Source organism: Pan troglodytes, chromosome 5 (genome assembly GCF_028858775.2).
Source record: "Pan troglodytes isolate AG18354 chromosome 5, NHGRI_mPanTro3-v2.0_pri, whole genome shotgun sequence".
NCBI classification, from domain to species: Eukaryota; Metazoa; Chordata; class Mammalia; order Primates; family Hominidae; genus Pan; species Pan troglodytes.
Window position 1 is genome coordinate 63631942 of NC_072403.2, and position 18276 is coordinate 63650217.

General features: G+C 32.8%; 1 pseudogene; it reads right to left on the minus strand.

Annotated features, from left to right (window-relative positions):
- The window catches only part of LOC735678 (beta-glucuronidase-like), a 469528-nt pseudogene that overhangs the window by 28916 nt on the left and 422336 nt on the right, over positions 1 to 18276 (minus strand).

The following is an 18276-nucleotide window of genomic DNA, read 5'->3' on the forward strand; positions in this document are numbered from 1 at the left end:
TAGTATTTACAAGGAGATAGAAAACATGACTCACAATTTTAGCAGAGAACTCAAGAAAACTTGGAAAGCCAAATTTTAAATCGTTAATTAAAAAATACAGTAACAACTCCATGGATAAATTTAAGAGCAATATAAATTATTAAGAAAAAAGTAAACTACAAAATAGATGAGACAAAAATGTTAAGAAAAGAACAAGAGACACGGTAAAGGAAAATGGAGAAATGAGTTAGGGACACTAAGAATACACTGTAAAAGCTTAATGCAATTATCAATGAATTTTTTAAATCAATGAAGATTGCAAGGTGCATGGCTGGCTCGGGCCTGTAATCCTAGCACTTAGGGAGGCCAAGGTTGGAAGATCGCTTGCATCCAAGAGTTCAAGACCAGCCTGGGCAACATAGTGAGACCCTGTCTCTACAAAAAATTAGCGGGGCCTGGTAGGTAGTGCATGCCTGTAGTCTGGGAGGCTGAGGTGGGAGGATCACTTGAACCCGAGAAGCAAAGGTTGCAGTAAGCCCAGACAGCACCACTGCATTCCAGCCTAGGAGACAAAGCAAGACGCCGTCTCAGAAGTTAAAAAAAAAAAAGAAGAAGAAGAAGAAGATGAAGAGTGATGATGGGGCTTAAAAGGCTGACTATTGAAGAGTTGAAACCCAAGAACTGTCTAAAGGATGATGAGACAACATATCAATTCATAGATCTAAAAGGTCCTGGCCAGGCGCGGCAGCTTCCGCCTGTAATCCCAGCACTTTGGGAGGCCAAGGCGGGCGGATCACCAGGTCAGGACATACAGACCATCCTGGCTAACACGGTGAAACCCCGTCTCTACTAAAAGTACAAAAAAAAATTAGCTGGGGGTGGCCCTGTAATCCCAGCTACTCGAGAGGCTGAGTCAGGAGAATGGCTTGAACCCGGGAGGCAGAGGTTGCAGTGAAGAGCCACTGCACTTCAGCCTGGGGGACAGAGCAAGACTCCGTCTCAAAAAAAAAAAACCAAAAAACAAAAGGTACTATCACCATAAAGAAAGATAAAAAGAAAATTTCTTCAAAGCTATCACAATAAAACTGCCAAGAACATAAGGTACAGCAACCAGAGCAAAAACAAAGCCTTAAAAGCGGAAACACGTTTTCATATTAACATCAAGATAATACATGTTTTCATATTAGCATCAGTAAATATGAAGAAATTAGAATGATATATTTAAAGAGTTGAAGAAGACTAATGGACAACTTAGACTTTTATAACGAGCAATAATTTATTTCACTTTTGAAAATTAAATACAGACATTTTCAGGCATATACATATTGGTTTCATCACCAGCAGAGCTGCCCATCATGAAAAGGTTCTCATGATAAAGTTAGAGATGCAGGAAAGAGTAAGTGTGACAAATCAATAGTGCATTTAATGTTGAGATTATAAGATTTAAGAGCAAAAGCATGTAAATAAGGCAGAAGCTAATTACAGCTTAAATATATGTTCTCTGAGAAAAAGTTAATACATCAAGAAATAGTAGATTTCAAATAAATTTGGTACATTCTGCAATCTCTAGGTTAGCTAAATAACTAATGAATTAAAAATAAAATAATGAAATAATTACTTAAGGATAACAATAATTACATGCTTTATCAATCTAAAGTTTTTAATAAAAGAAAGCATATTATAGAATATGTGATGCAAAATTAGACATATAAATAAGATGGATAATTTAAAACCCAATATATTAGTAGAAGTCTGAATGGAAAAAGAAAAAAATAATAAAATTAAGATACAGAGGTTGTGGAATGGATAAGAGTAACAAACATAACTGTGTTATATTTACAGAAAATATATCTAAAACATAACAATATAGGAAAGTTAAAAATATAATAATAAATGATATCCTATGCAAATATTAAACAGCTAAAGCTTTCCTTAAACCAAATAGTTTTAGAAAAAGAAGACTTTAAATGAAAAAAAAAGAGAATACTACACATAGAGCTTATTCAGGGGATCAATGCCAAATTTAAATGCACATGCAATATAGGTTTGAAATAAATAAACATTTACCTAATAAGGATAAATAATCAGTTGATAATGAAAGTAAAAGATCCCAATAAAATTTTCATAGCATATGATAGAATATGCAGACAACAAATCAGAAATTATCTAAAACACTTGAACCGTAAAATTGTTCTGAGAGGCACATATCGGCATTAAAATACAATACCCAAATAATGGCACATTTATTTCCAGGCGCTCATTTATTTCCAGATATCATATGTGTGATATCTAGGTAATGTCATGTTAAGGGAAAATTTGTACTGTAATTTTATTTGTTGGAAAATACCAGGCCGTGTGCGGTGGCTCACGCCTGTAATCCCAGCACTTTAGGAGGCCGAGGCGGGAGGATCAGGAGGTCAAGAGATTGAGACCATCCTGCCCAACTTGGTGAAACCCCGTCTCTACTAAAAATACAAAAATTAGTCGGGCGTGGTGGCAGGCACCCGTAATCCCAGCTACTCAGGAGGCTGAGGCAGAATAATCTCTGGAACCTGGGAGGCGAGTTTGCAGTGAGACAAGATCGCACCACTGCACTCCAGACTAGTGAAAGACCAAGACTCCATTTCAACAACCACAACAACAACAAAAATACCAAAGCCTGAAAAAGCAATGATCAAAGTATACATGCCAAAGAGATGAGAAAAATAAATAAATAAATAAATCCAAAGACAGCATAAAGGCAGAAATAATGGTCACAGGGTAGAGATTTACAAAATAAAAAACCTGTACATTTGAAAAGTTTGACTCTTTACAAAAGCGTATATTGGATAAAGCCCTGGTAAGAGTGCTCATGATTTTAGAAGACTGGAGTCTTGACTCAAAGCCCTTTTCAGCATTAAAATGACACATGATCAGCCTGAAATGTACGTGATGCTGAAAATAATGTATTTAGCAGAGAAAAAACAGGAGTTTAGATAATAAGGATGAAAGAAAGAAGGCATTGGATGAGCAACTATTACTGCAGAATACTGAGTTTGCTTATGAAATTCAAAATCATTATGATGAAAACAAAAATTCAGAAACAAATTGAATATGATAATGATGTCTAAAAAATACAGCAGATATGATAATGGTAAAATGTTGAAGTCCTTTTATTTTGTAATCTGGCAAAAGACAAGAAAGTCTATTTACAAAGAATTAATTAAACATTGTACTGGATGTCCTTGCCAGTGCAATAAAGCAAAATATAAAAATAAGAGATATAAAGATTGGAAAGAGAGAAATGAAATAATTTTCACAGTATATGGAAATCTAAAATAATTTATCACTTATTCTTCTAATTAGGTTATCATTAGAATTATTATAACTAATGGTGAATTAACAATGGTATGAAATATATGACCCATATTCAGAAAATTATAGCATTTCTGTATATTAGAAGTAATACTCAGAAAATAAATATATACAATATTATTCATATATACCATTTAAATGGAACCGAAAAATATAAAATCCCAAGTAATAATTCTAGCAAAAGTTATGCAGAATTTTACAAAGAGAACTTTAACATAGAGACAGTGTAATTGAGAGAAATTTAAAATGAGTTTAAAAATGAAGGAGTTTGGAGTATTCATGAACTGAAACATTGAATATTGTAAACATTTTTTATGAATTCAATTAAATACTGATCATAAAACAAGCAGGGTGTTTGCTTGTTTGCTTTGTTTTTTGGAAATGACAACATGATTCCACAATTTATATGGAAAGGCAAAACTGCAAATAGGGCAATATTGAAAAAGAAAAACATGAGTTGATTTGCATTTTTTAATATTAATCCTACTCATAAAGATGGAGAATGTAGTATCGGAAAAGAAGAGAGTATTCAGATTGAAAACCCAGGAACAGACTCATGCATATAAGGATATTTGATATATAACAAATATTGCACAGCACAGCTGAAATGGCGTCATTTCCAATAAACTATGTGTCCCATTTTGGTAGCCACATAGTGAAAAATAATTCCTTGTTCTCTACATGTTTCAGGTCCACATAGTGAAAAAAAATAATTCTCTACTCTCCATATGTTTCACGTATAAAATCAGTGCTAGTGGGTTGTATAGATGAATATAATTATTCAATAAATATTCTAGAAATTTACATTGTAGAATATCTTCAAGAAATATACACATATTGCATTGTTACATTTGGGGCAGGATAATTCTTTGTCATAGTTGGGCAGCCCAAGTATTGCAGCATGTTTAGCAGCACCCATGGCCTCTACCCACATGATGCCACTAGCATCTCACCAGTTAAAACAACCAAAACTGTCACGAGTCATTGAGAAATATTCCCTAGGTGACAAAACAAAACCCATTTAAGAACCATTGAATTAAACTACATTAAAATTGTCATTAATGTTTATTAGATATTGTAAGGTAAGTGAAATGACAATTCATAGAGGGGCTCTTCTCAATGTATGTAAGTGATAAAGGCTTTTATTCAAAATGTATTTTAAAACAGATATCAAAGACATGGTAATATAAAAGGACTTGAGACTTTATAGAAGAGGAAATCAAAATGTAAAATGAAAATCAGAATAGCCATTATTAAAATGCAAAAAAGAACTTCAATGTTTTTGAATTTGACAAAATGTTTTGAATTTGACAAAAAATCAAAATATTTTAAATTAAATAGACTGCCCATGTCAAATATTGCCAAAAACATGTAGCTGTTGGTGAGAATCTTGTTAGTGAACTATTTGCTATTGCCCAATAAAACTAATCTTATGTTCTGTATGATTCTATTTATAAGAAGTTCAAAAAATCAGGCAATACTGAAATGTCATGCTTGGGGAAGCACGTGAGGTATAGGTATAAAAATCAAGAAATAGATTACTGTAAAAATCATACCAGTAGTTAACTTTGTGAAGGTAAGAGGTAGTGAATGGGCAAAAGTATTTGCCAGAGCCCTGTGTGCTAGCAAATTCTAGCTTCTGACCTGTATACTAGTTACAAAAGTTTTTCTGATATATGGTTGAGCTACGCAGTTTTTCTTAAATATTTGTGTTTATATATCTTCAAAATATAAAAGGATAAAAAATGAAATATTTCTTCAACTCTAGTTCCACTCCCCAAAGGTAACCACTGTCACCAAAATCTGAATTATTTTTCCCAATTTTTTGCACACATGTGCCTACATACATATTTATATACCTTGAAAACAGCATGCATAGTATCTTGCATTTTTATCACATAATGTACCCTAGTGATGATTCTATATTGGAACATACATTATTAATTTTTCCAAAACAAGTGTATATAAGTGCAGTGCATTTCTAAAAGAAGTATGTATAAGTGCAGTAAATTTTCAAAAGAAGTATGTATAGCATAATGCTTAAAATAATATACTGTAATAGTCTGCAACTTGGCAAGAAATTAAGCTTTTGTTTATTTTTGTCACAACAGGTATACTACATGCAGATTAAAATATATATTATATATATATATACCATTTATCTTTTAAAGGCATTTTTCATAACCTTGAAATATAAATAATAAAAATTATGAAGCAATAATTTATTTTTAAAAAAAAATCCACTTGCCAAACAAACAAGATACTCCTTCCAGGATGTCAGTAATATCAAGATAAAATGCCAGAGAATTTTAGCTGAGTATAGTAAATCAAACAGCTAATTTTTAACTTTGATGGAGGAGAAAATTAGATAAATTCTGAAAATTCATCCATTTATTTTTCTCTCTATATATACGTTAACAACAAGCAAACACATTAAATCCTTAAATTTGGTTAATAAGTTCACAAATGTCATGGACACAGTGAGGTAATATTTACAGACTGAATACTGATTTACTATCCTTTGAGTTTATTTCTACATTTCATAGAGTAGATGCTCTTTATAGATATACTCTTTTGGAAAAAGTCCAGATAACTGGATAATTAACTACTAATATCACTTTTTGAAAATTAAATATTAATATGTTTCTTCCATGAAAAATTATTTAACAGGTTTTATTCAGACTACTAAGACATACAAAAACCTGACATTAACTCTTTGGTTTTCTAAAGATTCTCTTCAGGAAAATATGCCATCAGTCTTTCTAAATGTATTCAATTTTATCTCAGCAGTCTTGAACCTCAATCTACATGATGTTAATATACCTCCAAACAGCCATTCACATTTCTTAAGGTGATGAAATATGTATTACCTATAATATTCTTAACTAAGTTATTGTAAGGCATATTTATCATGCCACATAATCCTGGGGGAAAATTGGGTATAATAACAATTCCCAAAAATGCCTCTTGACAAAGAGTTGGAATTCAACTTTTTTCTTCTACTGCTAAGGATGTTTGCATCATGTCTTTGGAAAAATGTATCTCATAATTGCAAAGCCCTAATTCCTGATGCTCCATTAACAATATTACTCAAGATATTGTTGCTGATGTGGCCGCTTATATTATTCCCAAGTGAATTTGTAGATATTTAGCAATAGCTGAGGCCATCTACAATGTAAATTCCTATCTATGTTACTTCTCTTGAGAATCTACTCTTGGTACATTTATCAAAGGAAGACACTTTTAGCAACACAGCAGTCCCCCCTTACCAGCGGTTTCACTTTCCACAGTTTTAGCTATCAGGGGTCAATCATGTTTTGAAAAATATTAAATAAAAGTTATAGAAATAATAACTTTGAAATTGTGTACCATAACGTGATAAATTCTCAGGTTGTCCGTCCTACTCACTGTTTTATCACAAAAAGAAAAGTAGATAATAGTAAGGTATTTCAAGAGAAAGAGAGACCACATTCGCATAACTTTTACTACAGTATATTGTTATAATAATTCTATTAATTATTAGTTATGTTCATATAATTATTAGTAAAAGGAATATAATTATATTCCTATATAATTATAGAAGTATACTACTCCTATAAATAATATATTAGTATAACTAACATAATTCTATTATCATTAGTAGTTAGTTTAACAAACTAATAGAATTATTAAACTAATATAATTAGCCTATTAGTTTAATACTACTCCCATAATGAGTATATTAGTTTAAACAAATACTACTACTATAATAATTAGTAGTAGTAGTTTAACTAATAAACTACTATAATTATTAGTTAAATTTCACTATGCCTAATTTTTAAATTACAGTCTATTATAAGTATGTATGTGTAGGAAAAATAGTACATGTTTACTATCCACTGTTTCAGGCATCAACTGGGGGTCTTAATACATATCTTTTTACAGATAAGGGTGGAGCTACAGTTACCTTCCAAAAGGCAGTATTGCCACTGCCATTGTTGCCTGCTAATGTAAATTCCAAAGAAGTAGATGATTTTGGGAAGGGCAGAAAATAAAAATTTTCATCAATATTAATGATTTTGCCATTAATGCAGATTACCATTGCCATAGTCTGAGAAGTGACATGAAACTTGAGATTACTAGAGCTCATAGGACAGTAGAACAGTGAAGACACTGAGGTTTAAAGTGTTAATGTTATGAAGATAGCTAAAAACAGGACTTGATCAGTATAATCCTCTACCTAACACAACTTGGAATGGGGCAGAGAGTAAAGAAATGGACCTCGGTAAGGATGTGCATGAGCACTAAGAGATAGTGCTTGATGCAAGAGCAATAATAACAACAATAACCACAACAAAGGTATATTATTGGGAGCATTAGAGAATAACAACAGAAAACTAAAAATGGTTGCAGATGTTACCTCCGAGGAAAAAAATGGGACTAGGGACACAGGCCCTTTTTGTTTTTTGCTTGCACATTCTGTAATTAGAAAATGTTATTTTATAGACACACATATCAAATAATAGGAGAAAAAAGATATTTCATGTAAGATTAGTTTATTCTCAATATTCTGAATTAGAATATTGGATTAAAACAATATTTAGAATGATAGAAGCTGGATTAAAACAACTTTAAAACAAGCATTTGTACTGCATTGACATCTCTATAGAAGTTGCTGTCATACTAGTTGAGAAGAGCTTGGGGACCTGGACTTGGGAGATTTAATGGATAGATAAAATTACACAGAGGGGTAACCTTACAAAGAATTCTAAAACCAAGCATTTGGAAGTCTAAGAAAAGAAGGGACAACAATGCAAGTTGTCCAACCAAAACCTCTCTTCCCTACTTTCTTGTTTCTGAATGCCATTTTTGTTTGAAAGAGCAATGTGTCCTGCCAAATAACTACAATGCCCAGTCTCCTTGCTCTTGTGGCTGGTGACATGTTATAGTCCTGTAGAAAGATACGTAGGCTGAAGTTGTTGAAAAGGACACTTTGTTCTTCAACTTCTCCCTTCCTGCCCTGATATAAAAACATGATAACACACTACTTATTACTCTAAATATGCATAACTTTTATATGCACTAGGAAGTGTATATATCAATACTTAGAGATACAATTTCAGAAATGGTCAAATTAAAGAAAACAAGTTAAAAGTTTACAAGTTCTTATAATAATTATAGAGGCAAGATAAATTACAGATTCAATTTTTTAAACTAGTAATTTAATTAATCACATCATGGATAATGTTTAGAGCTAAAATTTATTCTGTATTTACATAATTAATATTGTAATTAAAAACCACTGAGTATTTTTTGTTGCAACTGAATGTTGTGTCCCCTCAAAATTCATGTGATGAAAACTTAACCTTCAGGATGATGGTAGCAGGACCTATAAGCTGCATATTTATAATGAACTTTGGGAATTAATTAGCTTATTATGGTGGGGGCTTCATAAATTAGATTGGTGCCCTTAAAAATGACTCTTGAGAGCTCTTTCTGTCCACCATGTGAAGCTGCATTGAGAAGGCAGCACTCTGAAACCCAAGAGAGCTCTCTCACCAGAACCCAATTATGCTGGCACTCTGCTGTTGGACTTCCAGCCTCCAGAACTGTGAGATGTGCATTCCGTTATTTAAAAGCCACTCAGGTTATGGAACTTTATTAAAGCAGCCTGAACCGCTGAAGATGGAAATTGATCATGAGAAGTGGCAGTGCTGTTGTTATAAATACCTAAAACAAAGTTAAAATGGTTTTGGGCTCAGTGATTGGCAGAGATTGATGAGTTTTTATACAAAATACTAAATTACTGTGGAAGAAATTTAAAAGCCAATTCTCGTGAGGGCTCGGAAAGAAATATAGAAGAAAACGCTGTCTTCTCAGAAAATAATTAAATAATCATGAACAGAATATTGATAAAATATAGACAGTAAAGGTCATTCTGTTGGAGGCTCAAATGGAAATGAGTATGTTATTGGAAAATGGAGCAAAAGCAATCCATGTTAAAAAGTGGAAACAAACTTCTTTGAATTGTATTCATGCTCTTGTGTTTTGCGGAAGGTGGAACTTGTGTGCAGTGAAATTGGACATTTAACCCAGCAGATTTCTCAGCAACATGTAGAAGAAGCAGCCTGGTTCCTTCTGAATCCGTAGAGTCAAATGTAGAAAAAGAAAAAGGTTTGAAGATGGAATTGTTAAGGAAAAAGTAACCATAATTTAAGATCTGGGAAATTCTCAGCCTGCCCATATTGCAAAAAAAGTGAGAGTGTGTTCTGAAGAGAACATGAAGAGTGTTTCGGACCCTTACTGATTTGATTAATATGGGTGTGAACCATAGGCTTAATCAAACATCTCAACACAAACCATGAATAGAAATGGGATTATACCAGAAGAAACACTGCCAATTGGGACTAAAGGAAACAGAGATAATGGGACGAAATAAAGGAAGACATTCAGAATGCTTAAGCCCTACAGGCCTGGACCCGAGAGCTATTCAGTTGTGGATGTGTGCTATTCTCTTCTTCAAAATTACGGAAGGGGGGCGCAAAGGGGATTTGGAGACAATTACAGCTGCTGCTTTTACCAAAAATCCAGAGTGTATGGCAAGGTGGGCCAAGGTTGCCTCCATTTTGATTTCAAAGGACAGAAATAATGCTCAGAGGAGCTGTGTGGGAGGGCCATCCAGTGAAGCCCTGGGTGAGTGACCTCAGCCCTGACAAAAGACTGTGCCATAAGTGGGTCCAGTGCATAGAGTCAGCAGCGAGCAGTGCCTCACTGAGCTGTCGGGGACTGTCTGGAAGGTGAGTCATCAAGCCAAAGAGGATGCTTCTTGAACCTTAGGGTTTGATGGAGTTTGCCCTGTTAGGTTTTAGATTTACTTGGGATCCAGCATTCATATATTTTATTTTTTTCGAATAGTGGTTCTTCTTGGAATGGGAATGTTTATCCTATGCCTGTCTCACCATTGTATTTTGAAAGTTCATATTGTTTGATTCCACAGGTTCACAGATGAAGAGAAATTTTGTGAGAATGAACTGTACCGTGAAGCTCACCTACATCTGATTTAGGTAATATTTAAATAAGACCTTGGACTTTAGACTGGACTTGAGGCTGGAATGAGTTAAGATTTGTGGATTTGTTGGAATGGAATGACTGCATTTTGTATGTGAAGACATGAATTTTGGGGAACCTGGGGCAGAATGTTACGGACTGAATTTTTAAAGTGTACCCTCAAAATCTGTATATTGAAATCTTAACTGTCAATGTAATGGTATTAGTATGTGGGACCTTCAGGAGGTAATTAGGTTGTGATAGTAGAGGCCTCATGAATAGGCTTAGTGTTCTTATAAAAGGGACCTAAGAGAGCTCTCACTTCTTTCCCCATGTGCTTATACAAAAACCCAACAGTCTGCAACTGCAAAAGGGCCCTCCCCAAAACCAGAACATCCTGGCACTCTGACTTTGGACTTCCAACCCCTAGAACAGTAAGAAATACTTTTTTTGTTATTTGTAAGCCACTCAATCTATGGTATTTTGTATAGCAGCACAAACTAAGACACTCCTCTACACTACAGTGTACACCACATTCTTCTGCCTCTTAGTATGCTTCAGTCACATTGAACTATATTTTGTTTACTAAACATGACAAATTTATTACTGCACTATGGTTTTGCCATATAATTTTTCCTGTCTTTTCAAACAGAAATTATTTCACAGCATACGCAGCTATAGGCAATTATCTAGCTTATGTATAAAATTACTTTCCTGATATTTGTCTCATTTTTTGTTTTTAAATGTTTTAAATAAACAAATAATAATTGTTTTGAGGGGTACAGTATGATGTCTTCATATATATTTATATTGTGGAATGATTAAATCAAGCTGCTTAACACATCTCTTATGTCACATATTTATCTTTTTGTTGTGAGAACACTGAAAATAGACTTTTTAGCAATCTAAAAAAGGCAAACCCTTTAAAGTAGAGAGTAGAATGCTAGTTAATGCTGGAGGCAAGGGATAGAGAATGGGGAGATGTTGTTCACAGGGTACAGTTTCAGTTAGACACAAAGATTGAGTTTTAGAGATTGACTTTATAGCAGAGTGACTATATTTAAAAATGACTTATTGTACATTTCAAATTTTCTATTTAAAATACGCATAGTATCTGTATTCCCAGTTCTTAAAACATGACCTATTAAATAACAGATTTGCAAGACTGAATGATTTTTTTTTACCTTGTCCTGATCTCTAGATTTTTTTTAAACTTTATCTCATTAATTGCTAATTCTCTCTTTATGAATGTTAAATACTTAAAATAGCACCAAACATAACTAAACAAAACAAAAACAAAATTTGTTTTTTATTTCAAATGGCATGTTCCATTGCGTCCTAAGACTGGACTGTCTTGGAGATAAAGAAGACTTCATTATTTTATATAATATTCCTTTGAGAAATCCTGAGTTTTGTGCAAAAATGACATACTTCATTTTTTTTTGCATAATTTTATCACTCCATAGAGCCCAGATCGAGTTCCTAAGTTCTCACTAAGGCACATGGGTCTAATTCCATTACATTTTTGGCCTGTGTCAATTAATTTTCTTTTCTCAGATAATAAATTTACACTCCTATTCCACTTCTGAGCAGTTAGAGATTTTCAGCATGGAACATTCTATTAAAATGAAATGGCAAATTGCCTTGTAGCACACACATTTTCAAAGAATGTTTTGTCTGATAATGTAGTTCTTATGAGTTTCTTTCCAAAGTAATCCATTTACACAAAATACATTATTAATTCTGTGCATTTACAAACTACACATAATTGCAAAGTGATGTCATTGTTCCACAAATACATCTAGGTTTCAAAGTGATTGATTAAATTCTGTTTAAAATTTTGCACAGAAGTGCAGAATATAATCACATTTTATATCCCTCTGTGCAGGACATAGTTTTCTAAATCATACTCCATTGTCAGGAGCATGTTCATCCTCCATACAGAACACACTGACTGAAAATAAGATCAAGTCTGCACATTTGGGATATAAATTTTTGAGATTACTGCTCTTGGTATAATATATCTCTCTTGTACTTGAGCCTCTAGATCTTGCTGTTTTTAACACTTTTGTGCTCGCAAGATTTATGCTTCTGTATACTTTGTTTATATTCAGCAGCTAAGTATATTTTCTCCTGTTATCATGACTCAACCTGTGATTTGTTTCAAAAGTACAAGTAAGGTTTTAAACATAATTATAGTGTAATCTCTTTAAATTTTGCTGCATTATCACTCAGAATGAGAAAAATCTAAATTAAAAGTGTGTGCACATGTATACACATTTTTCAATATACAAACTTAGGTATCATGTTAGATTCATCACGATTTGAAAATGAAATTTGATTATAATACTTGCAAGATGACTTACAAGTTAATATTTATATGTACACTTACAATTTTTATAATTTTTAAAACCATCCAATATATTAGTTTTCTTTGATTTCTAATGATAACAGTAGGAATATCTGGCCCTGGTTATCATATCTGGTTGTTATGATCAATAGAAACGATATATGCAAAAGCAAATACATTTTAAAACTTTTTAATATTAATTTTTATTGTTACGTATTCTGAATAATGCAGTTTTATAGTTATTATTATAACATGACACAAATGGTAGAGATTTTGATGCCTACATTTTTAATAAAAATGTTCAAAACCATATTTCACAAAATGTATCATGCTGTAAGGTTGCAACAGCCCTCTCAAATAGAGTTCTGCCTTTCTCTTGCCCTGTAAACTAATGGTATCTGAGAGTGCAACAGAAGGCCCTCATTACATGCTGGTATCTTGATCATCGACTTCCTTGCCTACAGAACTATCAGAAAATAATTTTCTATTTTTTATAAATTACCCAGTCTCAGGTATTTTGTTACAGCAGCACAAAACAGACTAAGACATAAAGTGTAAAATTCTCCTTCCATATTGCTGCAAGTGAAATGATTTTATTTTTTATAGCTGTGTAGTATTCACTGTGCGTGTATGTGTGTGTATATATGTATATATGCATATCACATCATTTTCTTTATGCAGTTATTTGTTGATGGACACATGTTGATTCAATATCTTTGGTATTATGAATATTGCTGCTATAAATAAATGAGTGCAAATATCTTTTTTGGTATAATGATATTTTTTCTTTTGGGTATACACCCAGTATAGGATTGATAGAGTGAATTGTGGCTCTTTAATACTTGAAAAAATTTTCATACTGTTTTAATAGAGGTGGGACAAATTTACATTCCTTCTAATTATACTATAAGGCTATAGTAACAAAAACAATATGATACTGATATAAAAATGGACACAATACTCAATAGAGCAAAATAGAAATTCCAGGAATAAAGTGACAAAGGCACTTTGTCACTTTATTAGTGGATATTTATAAAGGGACCTACCTACAGTCAATGGATATTTGACAACATTGAAAAAAACATACACTGGGAAAAGGATATTCCCTTCAATAAATAGTGCAGGGAAAACTGGAAAGCCACATGCAGAGGAATAAAACTGGGCCCCTATCTGTTGCCATCCACAAAATTAACTCAGGATGAATTAAAGAATTAAATATAATACCTGAAGATATAAAAGTACTCATAGAATACCTGGAAAAACTCTTCTAGACATTGGCCTTGGCAAAAAATTTGTGACTAAGACCTCAAAAGCAAATTTAGCAAAAACAAAAGTAGACAAATGGGACTTAATTAAACAAAAAAGTTTCTGCACAGCAAAAGAAATAACTGAGAAAACAGATAACCTGAAGAATGTGAGAAAATATTTGCAAACTATGCATCCAACTAAGTACTAATATCCAGAATTGACAAGAAATTCAAACAACTCAACAACAACAACAAAATAGATAACCCCATTAAAAAATGGACAAAGTACATAAACAGGCATTTCTCAAAAGAAGACATACAAGTGGACAGCAAACATATGAAATAATGCTCAGTCTCATCATCAGAGAAATAAAAATTAAAACCACAATGAAATGTCACCTTATACTAGTCAGAATGGCTATTTTTTAAAAGTCACAACACATCAGGTATTGATGAGAATGTAGAGAGAAGTGAGTGAATCCTTATATAGAATAGGTGACATTTTTATTTATAGAATATCAAAATAGTTACTTAAAATTCATTTGAATTATAAAATATTAAAATGTAGATTTATGAATACTTTGTACTTTCTAAAAGTTTAACCACAATAAAAATCCAAACTACCACTGTTGTGTCCATAATAATTCATAATTGTATGTGATGATGTTGAGAAATCTTCCTAAATATTAGGATTCAAGTCCCTCATTTATTTTAATGAAAATATCATTCTTAAAAGCATTTCAAGGAATATAGCTCAATAATTCAACAAATAACATTTGCAAATTCATAATCCATGGTTCAAAGATGTCAAGATGAACTCAAAGTCTACAGGGATACCCTTTTGATTCAAGGAAATAATGTTACCCTAAATGAGAGAAGATAGGGAAGACCATGTCAAATGAATCACTTTTTGATGTGGTTTGGCTGTGTCCCCACCCAGATCTCATTTTGAATTTTAGTTCTCATAATCCCCATGTGTCATGGGAGGGACCTGGTGGGAGGTAATTGAATCATGAGGGCGGTTACCCTCCGTGCTGTTCTTGTGATAGTGAGTGAGTCTCACGAGATCTGATGGTTTTATAAGGGGATTCCACATTTGCTCGGCTCTCATTCTTCTCCTTCCTGCTGCCATGTGAAGAAGGACTTGATTGCTTCCCCTTCCACCATGATTGTAAGTTTCCTGAATGTTCCCCAGCCGTATGGAACTGTATAGTCCATTAAAGTTCTTTTCCTTATAAATTACCCAGTCTTGGGTATTTCTTCATAGCAGCATTGAGAACAGACTAATACACACTTCAATATTGATTTACATTTCTATGATCCTCAGTGATCTTGAGTATTTTTTAATGTTTGTTGGCAACTTGCATGTCTTCTTTTGATAAATGTCTATGTCATTTGCCTACTTTGTAATAACATAATGTGTTTATTTATTTATTTATTTATTGAGTTCCATGTAGATTCTGGATATTAGTACTTCGTTAGATGCGTAATTTGTGAATATTTTCTCCTGTTCTGTAGGTTGCCTGTTTACTCTGTTGATTATTTCCTTTGCTGTGCAGAAGATTTTTAGTTTACTTAGGTCCCATTTGCCTATTATTATTTTTGTTTCATTTGCTTCTGATGACTTAGTCATAAATTCTTGGTCAAGGCTGATATTCAGTAAAGTTTTCCTAGGTTTTCTTCTAGGAATTTTATAGGTTTTTACATTTGAGTATTTAATCAATCTTGAGTTAATTTTTATATATGGTGAGATATAGGAATCCAGTTTTATTCTTGTGTATATGGATATCCAATTTTTCTAGTACAATTTATTGAAAAAGGTATCCTTTCCACATTGTTTATTTGTGCATGCTTTGTTGAAGATTAGTTGGTTGTAGGTATGTGGCTTTATTTCTTGGTTCTCTATTTAATTTTATTAAACTATGTATCTGTTTTTGTATTGGTACCATGCTGTTCTTGTTACTATAGGTTTGTAGTATAATTTGAAATGGGGTGAAGTGCTGACTCCAGCTTTGTTCTTTTTGCTTAGAATTGCTTTGGCTATCCGGGTCATTTTTTCAGTTCAGGATTTCGTATAAATTTTGGGATTGTTGTTTTCTAATTCTGTGAAAAATGACATTGGTAGTTTGATAGAAATTGCATTGAATCTTTAGATTGCTTTGGACACCATGGTCATTTTTAATTTTTTTAAATCCATGAACATGGGATATTTTTCCATTAGTTTGTTTTATTTCAGGTTTCTTCCATCCATCTTTTGTAGTTCTTATTGTAGAAATATTTTACCTCCTTGGTTAAACGTATTTCTCAGTTATATGTGTGTGTGTGTGTGTGTGTGTGTGGCTATTGTAAATGAGATTGAGTTCTTGATTTTGTTCTCAGCTTGAATATTATTGCTATATAGAAATACTACTGACTATTGGACATTGACTTTGTATTCTGAAACTTTATTGCAGTCATTTGTCAAGTCTAGGAGTCTTTCGGAGTCTTTAGGGTTTTCTTTGTATAAGACCATGCCATCTCTTAATGTAACTTCTATCCCAACTTTTGTGGTAATTTTTTTCTTGCATTTTTTATAATTTTATTTTCTAATTTGTTTATCCAGAAATACCATTTAGTTCTGTTTGGTATTAGACTTGAAAACAGTGCAAATTTTCTTTCTTAACATTTCATTTTTGAAATTCATCCATGTTTTTGCATAGTTCATTCATTTTTGTTGATGTATTGAGTAGTCTTAAGTTACCAATTTCATTTTTAATAGTTATGCTTTTTCCAAAAATTTTATAATAATTAGTAGTTTTATGACTATTCCTATATACATATTCATATAAATGCATAACAAAGAGTGCAATTGCTCATTTGGAGGGCATGCCATCTTTAGCACTATGACTATTAAATAAATTGTTTGCATTGATTAAGAGAGTGATATTCCACATCATTACCAGGACTGTGGATTGTCAGACATTTTAAGTAACTGTGGCTCCCCATACAGGATAACTTGGTTAAACTTGCTATTCACTTGGCATCCCTAGCATTATATTATTGTCATCATAAGAATGGAACCCAAAGTTCTAGAGTTTTTAATCAATTATCAAACAACAATTAATTGAATACCATGTAAGTTCCTAATCTTGTGCTAGCTGTTGTCCTACATTTGTGATAAGAATAGATAAAGTGCCCTTCTACCTAGCAGTTTAGACAATAAACAATGAGAAAAGAAATTAAATGTGTATTGTATGATAGCAGGTTAGTGATAATCACTAATAATCCAATGAGTTTATATGATACCAAAATATTGATTAGATCAGGAAATCACTGCTAAAGAGGAAACATTATTTATCAGTATGTTTATAACAGATGGAGCAATGAGTATAAAAGTCATGTGTTAGGGTATGCAAGATAATGATATAGAGCAGGGTAATCAAGGCAAAGGATAATGGTAGGTGGAAAAGCCAGCTTATAGTTCTGAGCAAGATTATATCTTTAGCTTTTATTAGGTAAGTAAATGAAATACTTTTGAGATTTTCAGCTGGAAAAATGAAACTAATGTGAAATGCATTATATTGCCAGAGGTGACTTCCATTGCCTGGTGGGGAAGAGACTGGAGGAAGGATGGATAATGGCAGCACACAGATGCTGCTGAGAAGCTATTTTAGTAGTTCATGTAAGAGACAATTGTCAAATTTGCAATAAACTTCCAGGTGAAATGGAATTGACTTTCTAATGGCTTGGAATGGTGTATATAAAACAGCTGGTAATGACTCCATGTTTTGAAGCTTTAGAAAATAGATTAATAATGGCTCAAATTACTGAGTGAAAAATTACTGGGAAAGAAGCAGGATTGGCAGGATGCAGATAAAGAATTCTGTTTTACTTACTAAGGTTGAGATGCCTATTTGATATTCAAGGCAGTTGCAAATGAGATGAGCGTTCAGGAATGAGATATCAGCTAAAGATATAAATTTTAGTCTTGGGCCCGTATCTTAGCTGCAAGGAAGGATTTTATGAACTGCTGGTGAGACTGTAAATCAGTGCAATCAACGTAGACAAAGAAATAAATGCATACACCATGTCATCTTGTAATAACTCCCAACCCCCAACACCTAAAGAAGAGACTGTGTGTTTAAGTTGGGAGTGTATTGTGGAGTAAGAATAAGAAACAGGATGCGTGCTATAGGGAGAGAGAGTAAAATCTAGAACACATTATTAAGTTAGGTGATGGAATACTATATGACCATTCACTGAAGTGAAACAACGGGGGAAATATGTATCCATCAGCTCTAGGAGTTCCATTTTTCAAGCATAGCCTCATGGATGCTAACT